Consider the following 14,220-nt stretch of genomic DNA (forward strand, 5'->3'; position numbering starts at 1 on the left):
ACTCTCCAGGCTTGATCCCCACTGTGTAGATGAGGATTTGAGGGGCCTGCCTTAAGTCACAGAGCTGGCCGTCAGGAAACAAGTGGGGAGCAGAATGGAACTCTTTGTATTGCCCCCAACCCCGGGAACAGAGCTAGGTTTGGGTATGCTTGTACACTCTGGGGGCCCTCTTTAAGAAAAAGATTACAAAATCACAAATACAAATTTGCTGAGGCCTCTCCCCCGGCCTTGAAAGGGGTCCAAGCAAGCGAGAAGCACTCGTCCAGCTTCTTGGTTTCCTGGCCCCACCCTGCAGACCCCCCGGGGAAGGGCTTACACCCCTCCTATAGGAGCAGGTCGGACACCAATATAGTTGCAGGGTTGGCCCAAGGAAGGACAGCTGGGGCCTAGAGGAGTCCCCGCTGCAGCTGGGCGCACCCCTTGCATGCATAGGCGGCCCTCCGCCAGCCCAGCCCAGCCCAAAAGTGAGAGCAGTCAGGCATTTGGGGACTGCACCACAGCTGGGCAGGGCCCAGCCCTTCAGTCCCAGCCAGTGGAGGTTTACTTTGCCATTCAGGGCCTCTGACTTGTGGGCTGGCAGTGGTAGGGAAAATTCCTAGGAAAAAAAGGAAGGGGGACCTGTCTAGGGCAGGGTAAGTGCATCTGACTTGGAGTCACATGGGCCTGAGGTTCAAGTCTCTGCAGGACCATGTGACCTTGGGAAGACTCCTTCACCTTGGTTTCTTCATCTGTAAAATGGGAGTAATAATAGTACCTACTCGTCAGAGCTGTAACAAGTCTTAAATGAGGCCATGCATGAAGAAGGGCTGAGCCTTTGGCCTTTAGAAGCAAATTTCCCTTCTGTGAAATCTCCAGGTCAGGAGAGGCATCTTTCTCTCCATATTAGGGCTGTCACTTATGCAGTGGGGGGTGGAGTGGTGTGTCTCTGGTTGCAAAATTGAGATGTAGACCCCATGAATGCCTGGCAGCAAGGCCCTGGTTCTAACCACTGGGGAACACTGCCCCCTTGGGCCTGCTCCATCCACTACGAGGCGCGCATGCGCAGGGCAGGGAGCCTGGGGAGCATTTGATTCAGGAGGCTGCTCACCTTTCTGGATTTTATAATCTCTGATCTTATGGTCACCTGAGGCTGGAATTTTTCTAACTCTGGCATACTGCAGCCTGAACCAGGAGAAGCAGGAGACTCTGGGGATGGAGACAGAGCCGGGGAACTGGGAATAGGCCATGACTGAGCCAAGAACCTGCCTGCCAGTGCAGCAGATGTAAGAGACATGGGTTCTTTCCTTGGGTCTGGAAAACCTCCTGGAGAAAGGCATGCAAGCCACTCCAGTACTCTTGCCTGGAGAATCCCATGGACAGAGGAGCCTGGTGTGCTACAGTTCATGGGGTGGCAAAGAGTCGGACACACCTGAACAACTGAACTGAACTGAAGCTACTTCGCATGGATGCACACATGAGCCTGGGCAACAGTGACATCCCAAAGGACTCAAAGTCTTCCAAAGAGGTGCTGCTTCACCTCATGGTTTGCTTAGGATTTCTCCTGGGTTAACTGATGAGAGAACTGAGTTCTCAGCTCAGAGCTGCCCCTCTCTAGCCAGCTGACCTCACACCAGTCCCTCTTCCTCTCTGAGCCTCAGTTTCCTCATCTGTGAAATGGGGATAAGAATACTTCCAACTGCAAGGATTACAAGATGTGGTGTGCACAGAGTGCCTGGTGAACACTACCCGTTGTTCAAACCGTGTGGCTGTCTGGGGATGAAAGGTGGTGTCTTAGGAGGGCAGGAAGTGTGTGAGTAGATGTGGGGAGTCCTGCCAGGGCAAGAGTTGAGCCTCCAAGGACCTCGCCTCACAGATGTAGTGCCTTGGGGTAGGGCTGGGAACCCCAGCTTCGGTACTCTCCCAGATCAGGACAGGTCAGAGGGAGGTCAGGGGCCCTGGGCGTGCAGAGAAGAGCAGGGAGCAGAGGTTCTCAGGCAGGTGAAAGGGAAAGGAGGGAGGAAGTGGGGGCTTCTGGGAGGAGACAGGAGTGGCGGTCGCTGTGTGCTGCTGGCCACACGGTCACCGTGAGGCCCCAGACCATGATCTCCTTTGTCCTACATTACCGGCTTTCAAGTGAGGCCTTTCCCCAGTGGGGAAACCAAGGCTCCAAAAGGCGAGATCACTTGCCTAGGCACTGCAGGCTCCCCAATCTGTCTGGCTCTGCAGCCCGGACTCTCCAACAGTCACAGCCACTTTCTTATCTTATCTGCCTGACGAGGTTGTGAGTGAAGCAGCGTGATCTCAGAGGTGCAGAGGGATCCTGGGCCCTGCTGCTGTCTCCTAGGACCCCGAGCTCTAGGCTGCCAGCTGTTCAGGAGATATTGCCGGGAGACCCTGGGGGCTGGGAGCCCAGGTGGGGCCCAAAGCATTTGCTCTGAGTGAGAGCAGAGACCCCTGGAGTAAAGGGGAGTGAGCCTGCCATCTCAGGAGGGTTCCAGTAAAGATACCCCAACAGCAGGGGAAGCTGGAGGCGTCGCTCATAACAGGGCCAAAACTAGCCAATGTATTTCTGAAATTCCTTCTTCTTGTCTTAAAAATTCATATAGATTTGTATCCTGTTAAAAAGGTGGGCTCCCCCACTCCATGCACAATTAAAAAAAAATCAGTTTCTACTCTCAGTTTCTACCTGCGTGGACACACCAGGAAGACGTGATGTCTTCAGTGACTGCGTGTATCTGGGGCCTGCCCTGTGGACCCCAGGCCCTGGGCCCCTGGTCTGGTTTGAGAAAGTGCAGGGACAGAGTTGAGGTCACAGTCCTGCCTGTTGTCACAGTCTAGGGCTCTCCCCACCTCCACTCCGTGCTCCTGCCTCTTGCTTTGACTCTCCCGTCTCCTTTCATAGACGTTTGTCCAGCCCAGCCCAGCCCAGCCGTCCCACTGGGACTTCTCAGATGCTTCCCGCCCGCCCCTTCACGCCCTGAGGGTCCTTGTCCAGAGGGTCCCTACCCATCTTCAGCTGTCTATGTAGGGCAGTCTAAGCCCTTGCCTCCTCAGACGAACAGCCTTGTTGAATCTTCCCGTGCCCATTTGGAGGAAACTGAGGCCCAGTGCTGAGAGAGCCTGGGCCTTCAGGGTTCCCAGGGGACCTCCGGGCAGGTGGGGTACCTCGGCCTAGGGGAAAAGACACCCTATCTGGGCCCCCACCCCCTGCCAGGGATGCAGGGAGGAGGAGGGAAAGCCGTGGGGTGCCGGGGGCTGCCGCCTGGCAGGTCCCTATGCCCAGGGTAGGGAAGTTTCTTATTTCTCCTGCTCCGACTTCCCCCTTTGATTTATTATAGCCATGAAATGCTCTGCTCTCTTCTCTTTTCCTTGCTGTCCGCGGGGCTGGAGCAGTGCAGGCCCTGCGGGACTCCCATCTCCTTCCAAAGGGTGAGCCCCGGCGCGGGGAGCCGTAAAGGAGAGGTGAGTCGAAGCAGGTAGGGCGGACGAGGAGAGGCCCCGACTCCCACCCCTGCTCCCGGCCCCCCCAAGGCTGGCCCGGGGGCAGGACCCCAGGGGCGGGCTCTGTCTCGGTCGGTCGGGAAGGGCTGGGGCCGGGCCGAGAGGGTGTGGCAGGTGTGGACTTGACGGCAGACAGCTCCCAGGGGCTGTGGGGGTGGCGGGCTCTGAGGCCGCGGCCTCGGGAGGCTGGCGGATGGAGCCCGGTCAAGTCGAAGGCCGTCAAATAGTCCTCCCGCGCTAACCCTTAGGCCGGAGAGGTGGCTTCTCTGTGACCCCTGACCCCATATTCTGATTTCTCGATGGCCAGAGGGGCCCTGGTTCAGCCGCCTCTGGGGGATGAGGCTGAGCACCCAGAGGAAGGCGGGAGGCCCGAAGCCCAGGCCTCGGGCTTCTCGAGGCCAACCCCCTGCCCCCGTTGGACATCGGCCCGAGGCCGGGGCCAGGCAGGTGAGGGCTGAAGTCCGACGGCCCGGCCCCCGGGGCGGACCTGGCGGCGGAGCATCCCGGGCCGCCGCGGTGTGGTGCCTGTGGTAACGGGGCTGTTGGCATTTTGCAATGGCCCGGGGGCGGGGAGGCTGCGCACACACGCTTCCTGTGGTGACTGGGCGCTTCCTGTTTTCTCAGGCGCCGGACTTGCTGCTGCCGATGTGGAAACAGGGGCAGCTGCAGCCGGGGTGGCTCCAGGCAGGGCGGCCCGCCGACCCTGCCCAGAGGGGCCTGAGTGGGCCCGCGCCCCAGGCCCCGACCCGGGCAGTAGATGGCCCGAGTTACCCCCCAACCCAAGGGCCCCCATGCCTCCCATCCCCAACAGCTTCTGCCAAGAGGAAGGGGCCAGGCAGGGCTGCCCGAGGCCGAGCAGGTGGTCCAGAGGGTCCGAGGTCCAGGGATGGGAGCTCTGGTCCCAGCTCTGTCCTTTGTTCTCTGAGTGCCTCTGGCCATCCCTGACCCACCCCAGGCCTTGGTTTTCCTCTTTCACGTGAGGTGATCATGGTACTCGGAGTCTAAAATCCCTCACCCATTTCAGGCCCATTTCTGACCTTCCTTGATATTTTCCATCCCAAGAGCCTCAGCTTTGAGGACAAGATGGGCCCTGAGACTGGGACCCTCCGAGGTGGGGCTTGGCATAGGCCTCGACAGAGAGGGGTTTGGAGAGACTGGGGGCAGGGGAGAGCACAGCTGCTGGGGGAACCAGACTTCCAATTGAGGTGTGGAGGCCAGGAAAGGCCAGCACCAGGTTAGGGAGACAGGCTGTGGATGGGACAGACCGAGAATGGTGGCAGACAAGGTTGACTCGGAAGGATTCCGAGCGGGAGAAAGATCTCCGGATCCTCTGTATCCCTACAAATGTTAGGAAAGGGTCTGTACACCCTCACATTGTTTCTCAGGAGAAAGACGAGTAGGGCTAGGGGCAGGGCCAGCCTTTCCCATCTGTCCGGCAAGGAGGTGGGTGCCTGTGTGGTGTGACATGTGGGCCTCGGGAGGGCCCAGAGCCTTCTCCAGGCATCAGGTGCCTGGAGGTTCCACCACCAGGCCAGGCGTCGGGAACTTGGCATTGCCTTTTCCCCGAATGTGTTTTGTTTTGTTTTCAAGCTGCTCTTGCAAGAAGGGGAGGGCAGATGACTTGGCTGCTTGTGGAGATTGCTGACAGCATCTGACGTCTGGAGGAAGAATTTCTTTGCAGGAAGGCCGAGGCTTGGGTGCCCCTGGGGGAACTGACCGGTCCACTGACTGAGTTCAGCCACCCCACTCAGCCCAGGAGGTTCTGAGGGACCCACTTCCTAAGTGGCTTCTCCTCAGTCTCAAGGCCTGTCCATCACGGACGGCCAAGGACTGGTTCCAACCAGAGAGGCCTCCAGGATCCCAAGACCCTGGTGCTCAGCCTGAGGGGCTGGGAAGCCGGCCTGGCCGCTGCCATCAGGTCCCCTGCCTTGGTGCCTGGGGTCAGCTCAAGTGCTGAGTTGGCGGCTCCGCAGCTGCTCTTCTGCCCACGGAGGCCCAGTTATAAATAAGCCCAGTGTTGGCCAAGTCATCAAGTTCTATCCCAGCTGTATTACCTCAGTGACCACAGGTTGGGGCTGCCCAGAACTGGGCCCGCCAGAACCTGCCCATCAAGGCCAAAGGCCGGGCCAGCCTCGATGCTTACAGTGGGGGGTCCTCAAACCCAGGGCGGGGGCCTGTGCAGCTCAGACCTGGACCTGCCTGGACACGGGCCACAGAAGGGGCAGGACCCATCCCGCCTGCATGGAGCCAGCAGCTATTTACAAACCGAAACCTGGAGAAGCGAAGTGGCTGCGGCCAGAGTGGCTCCAGGCCCCCCGGCCCCCACTCCATCCCCCGCGGCCCCCTCCCCCGCTCCACACGGCTTCCTCTTTCCTTCCCCACATAGCTCCCCAACCTCCCACTGCCCCGGCCAGCTCTCTCTGGACAACCTGCCAGGACCTCACAGTGACCCCCACACGCCCCGTCCCCGGCCCCTCAGCCACTTTGCTTGGAGGTTGGGGGGTCCCCTTCAACTCCTCACCCCCGCCCAGGACCCCATGAGCCTGGGCTTCTTGGAGCAGCCCCCTCCCACCGGGGCCCGGCCCACTCTGGCCTGCCCGAAGCACATTCCCACAGTTCTCAGTTCCCCTTCGTGACTGGAAAAGCTCCAGCCCTGATGGCCGCCATGACGCTGCTCGGCCCTGCCCTAGGGTAGCCGCTCCAGCAGCTCCTTGACCTTTCCCAGGGGGGAATGGTGGGGGCAAGGAATCTGGGGTGCTGCGGTGGGCCTGGGGGCACCCGGGGCCTTCCAGGGGGCTTGTTTCTGGGTGGGAGGCCCCAGCCATCTACTGTCTTTGAGATGGGCTTCAGCCCCCTCATCCAGCTGGTCTGGGTCACAGGCCCTCTTGCGGGGCAGAGTTGAGCTGGGACAGATGGACGCTGGGCCTGAGACCACGGCTCACGCTGCTTGGGAACCACAGGCAGGACTGGCGCTGCAGCAGGGGATTGTTCTAGGAAGAGACAGAAGACAGCACAAGGAACACTCGTTTCAAATCATGAACAAGCTCTCTCACGATGGCGCAGAGCGGGTCGGTTCTTTTCATCCCCAGATAGAGCCTGTCCCACCGTCTCCATCAGAAATGGATGCTGGGGCGCAGAGGGCAAGGAGCGTGTCCCAGGCTACACAGTGGGCAAGTGTCTGGACCGGGAGTCAGGGTTTCCCGACACCCAGTCCCCTCGTCTGTCCATCTGACTAGCCCTGGCTCCATCTCATCCGCCCGTCTCCTTCCCAGGGAGGACACAAGTTTCCCAGCCCCGGGGACAAGGCAGGAAGCCAGGCTGTCCCGAAGCTTGAGGGGGACGCAGGCCTTGGACCCTGAAGCTGCCAGACCTGGTCGTCAGTGGCCCAGGTCCCCCTCCACGGCCTCAGGAGAAGGCTCTGCCTGCCCCACTCCATGCCTCCCACCAAGTCCCAGCTGAAGCAGAGCCCTGGCTCCCACACCCCCTCAGCCGCAGCCAGCGGCCACGTTCCGCCTGACTTCTCTGAACGTCAGAATCCTCTTCCGTGGATTGTAAGTGCTCAAACACAGCAGGCAGAAACTGTCTCTGGAGCCGGGACATGGCGCCTGCCCACAGTCCTGTGCGGGAGGCAGATGAGTGTTAAGATGCTGAGGACTCTGGAAGGGAGACTGAGGCTGGGGGACCCCAGGAGAAGGCAACGGGTGCTTCCCGGGGTAAGGAGGGGTCCCTCAGGTGGGATAGGAAAGAGGTCCCCAACAAAAGCCCGGGGGGACGGGCTCTCCATGCTGAGTCCCACCCCTGGGCCTGGGCTCTAGGGCTTCCCACAGTTCAAGTCAAGTTCCTTTTCTTCCTCTGGGCCCAGTGAGCTCCTATTCATCTGTCAAGGCCCATGGACACACCACAGAATGACCAGGCCTGGCCTGGCTTCATGGCTCCTTGCCTCCTTCTTCCCACCCGGAAGCCAGGCCTCCTTGGTCGCGACGCCCTCGCCAGCCCCACCCAGGCAGGCATCTGCTCCCGGGCTGGAGCCCCCGCCATCCTCTGCTCCGAAAAGCACCGTTTCCCTTTTCTGGGTGACCACACGCCATGCACAGGGAATTTCCATCTCAGCCTGCGGAGCCTCTGATTCACCCAGGCCCCTTATGCATTTAACTCCTTCCGGGTCCAGGCCTGTCGACTCCATGCCCCTCGCACTTGCCCGGGGACCCCTAGCTTCAAACTAGCCTGGAATCCCACAGCCTGGAAATCAAGTCAGCGCCTCACTCACCGGCCCCCTCAGCACCCTCCCACTCACGCACCGGGCACAGAGACCCCTGACCTGCTGGCTCCCGGCACACACACTGGGGCAGCTTTGGGCTGAGAGCACAGACTGTGGAGTAAGATAAGCCCGGTCCGACCCTGATTCTGGCTGTTTCTGCTTTCCGCCCTGAAGCGGTATAAGGGTTGGCTCTGAGGCCCATTTCTCATCTATTAAAATCGATCCCTGTGCCATCGCTTTGTTGTAAATGTCTAGCGCGCTGGCCCACGACGGGAGCTTGGTATTGATTACCCTCTTCCTACCACAGCATCCCTACTCCAGACCTGGGGCCCCTCGGTCTTCTCCCGAGAGCTGGTTGCTCAGGCAGGGAGGAGGGGAGAAGGGCAGGCAGGGCAAAGGAGGGTGAGAGGCTGCTGTCTCAAGGCTCTCATCTGACAGCTTCTTGGCTCCTCACATTGCTCAGCTTTTCCAAGGAGTCTTTGGAAAGGCCAGGGGGCGGGAGCTTCCAAGGAACTGAGGGCCACAGAGATCCTGAGCCCTTGGAGACAGGGCCGAGCCTTCCTCCTCCAGAGGGAGGCTGGGTGTGCGCATCAGATAGAAACATATCCAGTGCAGTCTCTAATTCTCTCAGCCCCCTGGGGTGTATCCTGCTGTTGCCCCCATTTTACAGATGACAATACCGAGGCTCTGAGAAGTGACTTGCCCTCAGCCACACGGCAAACACAGGGCAGGGATAGGATTCGAAATCAAGGTCTCTAGAGCCATACTTTAACCTCCACAAGGGTCACTCAGCATTTGCGGAGGCCAGTGAGGGAAACACGCACTAATTGAAAGCCTACTGTATACAAGGGAGAGGCTCACACAGATTGTCTCTTTCTGCCCTCTGGACCATGCTGCAGCTGAGTCTTGTTGGCATCTCTACAGAATCGAGGCCTCTGAGCTTCAGAGAGGGGAAGGGGCTACACAGCCAGTGGTAGGGAAGGATCCAGGGGTGCCTAGATAGGAGAGGATGGTGTCGGGGGCTCCACAGAAGAGGGGGGGCCTTGCAGAGTGGGGGGGAGTGGCTCCTGTCCTCACTGAGCGAGCAGGGCGGGTGCTGCCCGTGGTGAGCAGGAGGAAGTCGCTGTGGGTGGCGGTGGGTTTGAGGTGCCGGAGGCTGAGTGATGTGGCCAGGAGGTGAGCTCCCCGTCTGAAAGGCCTGGTCAACAGGAGACAAGGGTGTGGAGAGGGGTTGTGGGGGGAGAGCTGAGATTCAGGGCATGGGAGATCAGGCCACTCTCTGCTGCTTAGCCCCTGGGGCCAGGGAGCCGGTGGGAGTGTGGGAGGGAGCGGGGAGGTGGGCAGGAGCTGGTGCAGAGTGCCAGGAGAGACTCAGTAGGGCGGGGGCGGCGGGAGGTGGGGGGAGGTGGGGAGATGGAGGTGTGACCTGGGAAGGGAGCATCTTAGCCTGGAGAAGGGGAGCCCTCAAAAGATGGAGGAGAAAAAAAAAAAAGATGGAGGAGGCCTTCGAGTGTGAAAGGGGGTGGGACTGTGAGCAAAGGCCGTGGGAGATTGAGAAAGAGGTTCTGGGAATGTTGAGTAGTGTCTTTGGGCTGGAGGTGGGGGCAGGGCTGGTCCACTCGGGGTGGGGGAGGGTGGGAAAGGCTGGCCAGGGTGTTGGAGGGGGGCGGCGGACTCCAGCACAGGACTCAGAGCTTTGGACTTCAGCCTGTGAACAAGCCAGAGCTAAGGAGCACTTTTAGGTAGGAAAGCACCCACGGGAGAAACTCGAGATGGAGGCAGCCGCGGAAGCACATGCCCCAGGGCCACCCACACACCCCCCCTGGGCCAGCTGTGTGTCCTTGCGCAGCCCCTTCGCCAGCCGAACCCCATGACCCTTGTCTGTAAAACGGTACTGGTACTAAATTCACAGGGTCATGGGAGGTGGGGCGAGTTAATGCCCGGCGACGAGGGCCTCAGCCGGTGGTGCTGGTCTCCTTGGTCCCAGCCCCTGGCACTTTATGGGCGCCTGCCCTGGGTACCACCCGGGTCTCCAGCAGACCTGGTTTAAGCCTCGCCTGTCTCTCGATTGGCTGAGTCATGGACCCCCTTCTGAGCCTCAGTTTCCTCGACTGTCCCAGGGGGGATGATAAGAGCCCCAACTTCAGATCTGAATGAGAAAGTGAACTTTGCGGTGGTGCTCCTGTTCTCCTGGAGTCAGGACCGTATTCCACACGATGTGCAAAACGTCCCTCAGCATCCCCCGCCCCCTCCCCAGGCCTCTCATCTCCTCCCACTCCCACCCTGGCTCTGCTCACACTGGCCCCTTGCTGGTCCCCCCGCCTGGAGCTCTTCTCCCAGGTGTCTGCTTGGCTGGTTCGTCCATTTGTTCCCAGGGGTGGTTCAGTGACCACATGCTCCATTTCTCCACGAGGCCTGCCCTGCTCCCCTTCACACTGCAAATGCGCCCCCCCCTCTCCCCTGCACTGCAGCAGCCCTAAACTGGGCCATCCCCTTTCCTATAGCGCTTGCCTCCTCCTCGCCTGCTCCGTGTGTCCCCTGCCCCCCCTCCACCAACCCCGCCTGCTCCAGAATCAGCCCCCGGAGGACAGGGGCCTTTGCCTGTCTGGTCGCCTGACCCTTGGAGGCCCTGAGCAAATATTTGTAAGATGTCCTAACGCACTCCAGAGCCAGCCCGGCGCTCGGACCGGAGCTCAGAGCTTGGAGGGGCCCAGGGAGCCCTCCCAGTGTCTCAACCATGAGAGGAAGTTGCAAGACGGCCATTTCTGTACACGGGCTCAGCTCTTTCTGGTCACCTTTCCCAGCTCACTGTGTGAGGCCTGAGTCCTCCCGTGTGCCCCGTCGCGTCCCGTCGGGACCAGTCGCTCGCAAGGGTGGAGGGCGTCTGGAGCTCTTTGGGGCTGAGGTTGAGGGGCCTGCGAGAGAGGGGGCCACGATGCTCCCCCACGCACTCAGCGTCGAGGACGTGGGCCCCGTGTTTCCTGTTGCCCGCCTGCCTTGTGATTGCAGTAACACCCAGCCTACCCCGGCAGCCGCCCGGCCCAGTTCAGGCAAAGGCCGCCCAGCACCCCGCCACCCAGGCCTGCCTGACCGCCTGGCCCTCTCTGCAGGGCCCAGCCCTGCGTGGCCGCCTGCTTGTCCAGCGAGGGTGGGAACAGCACTCTCACTGGCTACTGGTGGAAGGATAAGTGGGGAGAACCTTCGCTCGAGACAATGCGACAGTATCTCTACATGCGTCTCGTTGTTTAATCGCTCAGTTGTGTCCGGCTCTTTTGAGAACCCCGTGGACTGTAGCCCACCGGGCTCCTCTGTCCATGGGATTTCCCAGGCAAGAATACTGGAGTAGGTTGCCCCTTCCTCCTCCCGGGGATCTTCCCAGCTCAGGGATCAAACCTGTGTCTCCTGCATTGGCAGGCAGATTCTTTACTGCTGAGCCACCTGGGAGGCCCATGTTTATCTACGTATTTACTTAAGAGTTAAAAATGCATGCAGTACACAGGCTAAAACTAATAAAATGTTATATACATCACTTATATATCAACTGAAAAAAAATGTCTCTTTTGACTTCAAAAGAGGTAAGTCAAACATTTCTGAGTGTACTTCAATAAAAAAAATAAAAATGAAAATTTAAAAATTAAAGAACTATCTGGGCACCTGCTTTGATAGCATCTAAATAACTCTCTGGTCTCTTTTCCAATGAGTTAAGATGGAAAGCTGTGGCATTTTCAATATTACTTACAATTGAAGGAGTTTTTGTTTCTATTTTAGGTAATTCCTGATAGTATTTATTAGTGTCTGCAGGGAGGTGCACAAAGATTTTTCACTCAAGCCTGTAGTTGGTTGTGGTGATTTTCTTTGCACTGTCAAATCTCTTAACTGTCAAGATTAGACTTGGAAAACTAAATACAGAGAAAGAATTTGTAACATTGTAGTGTCTCTCCCTTTGAGCATTTGCTTCTGCAGAAGCAGGCCTTTCTTCTACATGGTTTTCGTGTAAGGCAGAAACATGGGTTTTGTTCTTTACAGCTGAAGGATGTTTTTTAGAAACAAGCAGAGGCAAAGGCGTGAGGACTGCCGCCTGGAGTCAGCACTGAAATCCCGCCAGTCCTGGAAATGAACTTCACTCACATCGTCCCCCAACTATTCCAGTAGACGCTCCTCTCTAGCTTTCCTGCAAAAAAAAAAAAAAAAAGCACTACTCTTTGACCCAGTATTTCAACTTTGGGGCATTTATCCTAGACGTATACTTGCGTGTGTGTAAATGAGCAAATTTTGCCTATTGCAGTATGATTTGTAATAGCAGAAAACTGGAAATGACCTGAATATCCATCAGTAAGAGACTGGTTAAATAGCTTTTCGCAACAATGGAAGGCTATACGGCGATGAAAATGGACCACAGCTACGTGCAACAAGAATGTTTACACCATGATTCTCTTCATATAAAGATTAAAATCTGTTAAGGTAAAAACTAAACTATATTGTTAGAGATGTTTACTTAAGTGGGAAAGCTGTAAAGAAAACAGGGAAATAATTACTGGAAAAGTTAGGATAGTCTTCCTTCTAGAGAGAGGCAGGACATTTGGGGGAAGCTTCTGGAGTGCTGACAGTGTTCTATTTCTTGACCTGGATGGTGGTTACATACGTGTGCGCTTTATAATTATCTTTTAAATTGTACGTAAATGTTTCCTGCAGTTTTTTGAATGAATGAGGTCTCTCAGGATGTGAAGATACCACAGTTTACCCAAACAGTAGAATACTATATGGTCATTAAAAAGAACAAGACGGCTCTATATGCATGGGCACGGGCATGGATTTAGTGGGGAAAAACAACCAAAGTGAAGTATGGTGTGTTTGGTGTGCTACTTGCGGTGTGAAATTAGAAAAAGAATTTATCTGCCTCTGTGCTTCTGTCTGCTAGACTTCCTCCAGAAAAAATATCCAAGAATCAGGTAACAGGGAAGAGAACCATTTCCCCTTTTGTTACCTTTTGAATTTCATACCATGTGTATCTATTACCTATTCAAATATTAACGTAATTTAAAAAACTGTTTCAGGGATTTCCCTGGTGGTCCAGTGGTTAAGAGTCTGCCTTCCAATGCAGGGGACACAAGTTCAATCCCCGGTTGGGGAGCTGAGATCCTGCATGATGCCGTGGGGCAGCTGAGCCCACACAGCACAATTAGAGAGTCCACATGCCTCAGCAGAGACCCAGCACAGCCAAAAATAAATAACAAATAAAAAGATAAAAATAAAAAACAGTTTCGCCTCTCACTCCCTGGAGCACCTAAGTGTTGTTTTTTTTTTATCTCAAACCGATTTCTTGCCCACAAAAACTCGAGCCGCGGGGTCAACAAGACGCTCCTGGTGACCTCCAGCAAACTGCAGACTCCCTCTGGTCCCGTTCCTCTGCTGCAGAAGACGGAGGCGGGCTCCTCAGGGCCTGCAGCCTTCCAGAACCCACGGCGCTGTCCCCTCTCGCCCTCCTCTGTGTCCCCCCAAAGCCTTTTCTTTGCTCTTTCTCACCTCACTCCGCTCTACCGCCTTCTGTGACTCTTTCTCCTATGTTTTTGCCTTTCTCTTCCTCCCCAATTCTGACCGCCTCGGCCCCTGTGTCCCCCCGACCCCCAGGTCTGTTCCACACTTGGCTCCTCTTCCTTCTGCCTCCTTCCCCTGCCCTGGGATCCGGCTCTTCCGAGAGCCCCAGAAAGCAGGTCCAGGCCCCAGCTGCCCACTCACAAGCTGTGTGACCCTGGGCGAGTCATCAACCTCTTGGCCTCAGGATAACAGATGATTGTCCCCATTCCATGAGATCACAAGGGTGGAGGCACTCAGCCCAGTGCTGGACATGCAGGAAATAACTATCCCCGCCTCACCCCTTTGAAGGAGTTGCTAGCTCCTGGGGTTGTGGATGATCAGCCCGTTCCTGCTCTGCTTGGAATTGCTTAGAAGCTGGGTCCTGCTATTCCTAAGGCTTAGGACTTCAGCAGGTCCCTTGGAATCCAAGCCTTGGGCAGAGGTTTCTGGTGCACTTAGGGAGGACGGGCATTGGGAGGAAGGATGGGGAGGACTTGCTGACATGGGAATGGATACAGGATGCTCGAGCTGCACAGAAAGTGGGAATCAGTTCAGCCCGTTTCCCGAGATTTGGGACCCTGGGGATTTTCTTACCCTGGGCTTGGCCAGACTTGGAACATCAGAGTCTTACTTCTCTGTGGCCCTTTGAGACTTAGGGCTCAGGAACACAGAGCCAGTCTGGTCTGCTGTCTGCACTCACGAAGGAGAGCGATGCACTCCCTCCTGGTGTGTGTGTATGCTCAGTCGTTCAGTTGTGTCCGACCCTTTGTGACCCCATGACCCCTGTAGCCCGCCAGGCCTCTCTATCCATGGGATTTCCCAGGCAAGAATACTGGAACATATCAAGCAGGACGTGGCTCTCGTGCAGTAGAGCTCACCCTCACAGCCATGCAGTCAGTGGGAACAAG

The 14,220-nt window shown here is 57.2% G+C and overlaps 1 long non-coding RNA gene across 1 annotated transcript; it reads left to right on the forward strand.

Moving 5' to 3' along the window:
* The first annotated feature begins 459 nt into the window (after nt 1–459).
* Nucleotides 460–12,987, forward strand: LOC112579545. Its single transcript, XR_003103858.3, has 2 exons — nt 460–8,914; nt 12,024–12,987. It is a non-coding gene; the product is annotated as an uncharacterized LOC112579545 (long non-coding RNA).
* The last annotated feature ends 1,233 nt before the right edge of the window (nt 12,988–14,220 follow it).

The sequence above is a fragment of the Bubalus bubalis genome, chromosome 16, assembly GCF_019923935.1.
Source record: "Bubalus bubalis isolate 160015118507 breed Murrah chromosome 16, NDDB_SH_1, whole genome shotgun sequence".
Taxonomy (NCBI): Eukaryota; Metazoa; Chordata; class Mammalia; order Artiodactyla; family Bovidae; genus Bubalus; species Bubalus bubalis.